A 3,111-nucleotide genomic window follows, 5' to 3' on the forward strand; every position below is an offset into this window, starting at 1 on the left:
TTTGGATGTTGAAAAAAAAAAAACATTAATAAATGTCGGAAAGATTTGAGGTAGAAAGGAGATCGTTGAAAAGAATAAAGCCAAGTGAAGTTCTAGGTTTTTATATGGCTACTTAATTAGGTACATTTAGGTAGAGGGGAATAGGATTCTCTATTAGAATAACTCTTGGTTTAAGTAAAAAAAAAAAATAGCCCAATACAAACAGATTTAAACAATAAGAATATTAACTGGTGCCCACAAATAAGAATCTAGGGTTATCTTTAACTACTGGCTCCAGCTTTTCTGTGAAATTCTCTTATCACTGCCCTTCTCCATATGGTGGCCAATATTTAGGCAACTGCAATGTGCAGAAGGAAGAATTTACCTCCCAGTTGTTCTCTTGAGAGATAGAAGCATCTAAAACAACAACAATAACAATAAATCAAATTTCCCCCATATTCCCAAACACACTTCTCTTACATGCCTTTGGCTGGTAGGGTCACATGCCTTCCTGTCTGAACCAAATCCTACCACCAGGTTAATGCCATGGGGTGATTAGTTCCAGCCTGATTTCACTGAGAACCAATCAGTGGCAAGCACTACAGCATTATCTTAAGATTAATCATGAAAAGTTTGTTTGTTTTTAGTTTTCTATACTTTTGTTGCAAAGCTTTCTAAATTCCACTGATTTATTGCTCAGGGATAATCTGTTCTTTAAAGCTGTAAGATGTTAGTTTGGCCTGATTTAGTTTGAAGTTGGGTCCATCATCGCCTTAGCAGCCAGTGTTCTGTGAGTTTGGTTGCTGTTGCAGCCATGACTCACTGTGTCTAGTTGTTGGCCAGGACATTATGGAAACTTCTGAGTCTGCACCTTGTGATGTCCCATATGCTGTTGACCAGGTTTCCTGTAGTCTAGACAGTGGCCTGAGGGCAGATCATTTTTGTTATTATCTCTTCCTTGAACCAACGTATGTAAATATTGTTTCTTTGGAATTTGAGATTGTCTCAAAAAACTTCTCTTCAGTGTATTTGTGTACAAGTGATCATTTAATAAGCTACAACGCTGGATATTTAGTGTGTGCTTGTTATCTAGTAAAACATATCTTAGAAAACATTTCATTAATTATATTACTTGCCACTTTATTATCTTTAGTTTTATATAATACAAGCAATCTTTTTAAAAGCACAGTTATCACTACGTTTTGCTTGAAAAATATGTAATATCCAAAAATGGCCTCTTATTAGACGGTAAAATCTGCTAGCTAATATACCAACTGTGGGATTTTCTTTTATTTGAAATAATTGTATTATTTAATGACATCTCTCTGTGTATCTATATCTTTCTCAGAGACTGTTGTATCACAAGTAAATATAAGATACAAAAATAAATACCAACTTAACAAATAGTCATATCAGAGCTGAGTCATTCACTTTACAAACTAATTTATTATACGTTGCCCTAGTGCCTTTAACAAATAATCTATTTACTGTAATTTCGTTTAGGCAATTTCTTTTCAGGAATACCTTATTGCCTAACCCTTAGTACATTTGAAGATGCCATTAATATTTCCAGAAGGAAAAGAAAACAAATCAGTCTCTGTTCTCTGTAAGTGTAAGATTATATATATATATGTATATATATATATATGTCATTTTTTCCCATGTCATTTAAAAAAATTGTGTGTTGTCCTCATTACTGCTTAGTCACATGAAGATATTGTGTCCTATTTTTTTTTTCCTTTTTTAATATGGAATGCTTCACAAATTTGCATGTCATACTTGTGCATGGGCCTTGCTAATCTCTGTATCATTTCAATTTTACTATACGTGCTGCCAAAGGAAATACTTCTTGTTTTTAATCAAGAGGTTTTTATGTTCTTGTTAGTCATAACTACTCTGAGTTATGTTAGGAGTTTCTTATTTCCTTGTGCTTATGGGAGAAGGTAGTAGGAATTCCTGTGAATACTGGGGGGGAGGGGAATTCCCTCTTCCAGCTCCTTTTGCCAGGGGAATACCAGGAAGAAACCTCTACTAAATTTTTAGGAGCACACCTTATTCCCAGGAATTCCTATCCATTTCTTAGGAACTCAGTTATTAGAATTAGCATTCAGAATCACACATGGAGCAATTCAGTGGAATGAATACCAAGCTGACAGTTACATTTAAGTTTCTGAAAGATGTTGCAAGTAATATACAATGCTGGAATTGGACCAGAGACTAAAGTATTAGTATTGTCAAATGGAATTTTCTAATAACATTTTAGCTTTAAAATTCAGAATCAACATTTATTGACTCCAGATTGTAGATCAACATAGAGATGGGCTTGGTTTCATTCAAACACCTGACTCCAAAGTCTTCAAGCTCCTGGATATGCTGTTCTATCTTCATTTCTTGTGTTTTCAAAGCACTTCTACAATTTGACTAGAAAAAAAAAAATTTGACCTAATCCACAGAATCACAATATTCCTATTTGTCAGTTTTTGGAGATAAAAATTGGTAAAACATATTTATTTCCTGATTGAAGTTGTAATATATAGGTTTTGTGTTACCAGTTTCCAGATTAGAACATTTTTCTGCCAAAGGCATTGTGTTGTGCATATAACTACCAATTTCCTCACCTCCCATATCACTACTATTTTCTTTATGTGAGATGCTTTGTGATACTTATAATATTTCAGATCAGAGGAATTTGCTGTCAATTTTATGGGATAATGTGTCTGAGATTAGTAGTTTTATTTTTTTCCCCTGGTATTTCCAGTAAAGTAAACTGACACCTACAAGTTCCAATACCCAGTGGCAATTAGTCATTGCTGTTTTGTTACCTAGAGGACACGATTCAAGTTTTAGCAAGTTTTCATCTTTCCCACATGTATTGTAATATCATTTATTCTATTGGCAATGTCTCTAAATATTAAATCATCTAGCTTGTGTGCTTCATCGTCTTGTTTCTGGAAAATTAAATCTATTTGAGAATATCTTTCTTCACTAATGTGAAATAAGATCTCATTGATAATAAGCTGATGATATATAGTTATCAATTACAGGTATAAAATATATAAAATTATATCTTAAAATCTGTTACACTAAAATGTAATCATTAAAATTTGCATACAGAAGAATAACTAAAGAACT

At 33.1% G+C, this 3,111-nt stretch overlaps 1 non-coding gene across 1 annotated transcript; it reads right to left on the bottom strand.

Annotated features, from left to right (window-relative positions):
• Positions 1–1,721: 1,721 nt before the first annotated feature.
• LOC123326962 lies at positions 1,722–1,825 on the bottom strand. The gene has a single exon (XR_006541434.1). It is a non-coding gene; the product is annotated as a U6 spliceosomal RNA (small nuclear RNA).
• Positions 1,826–3,111: the final 1,286 nt, after the last annotated feature.

This window comes from Neomonachus schauinslandi, chromosome 1, assembly GCF_002201575.2.
Source record: "Neomonachus schauinslandi chromosome 1, ASM220157v2, whole genome shotgun sequence".
Taxonomy (NCBI): domain Eukaryota; kingdom Metazoa; phylum Chordata; class Mammalia; order Carnivora; family Phocidae; genus Neomonachus; species Neomonachus schauinslandi.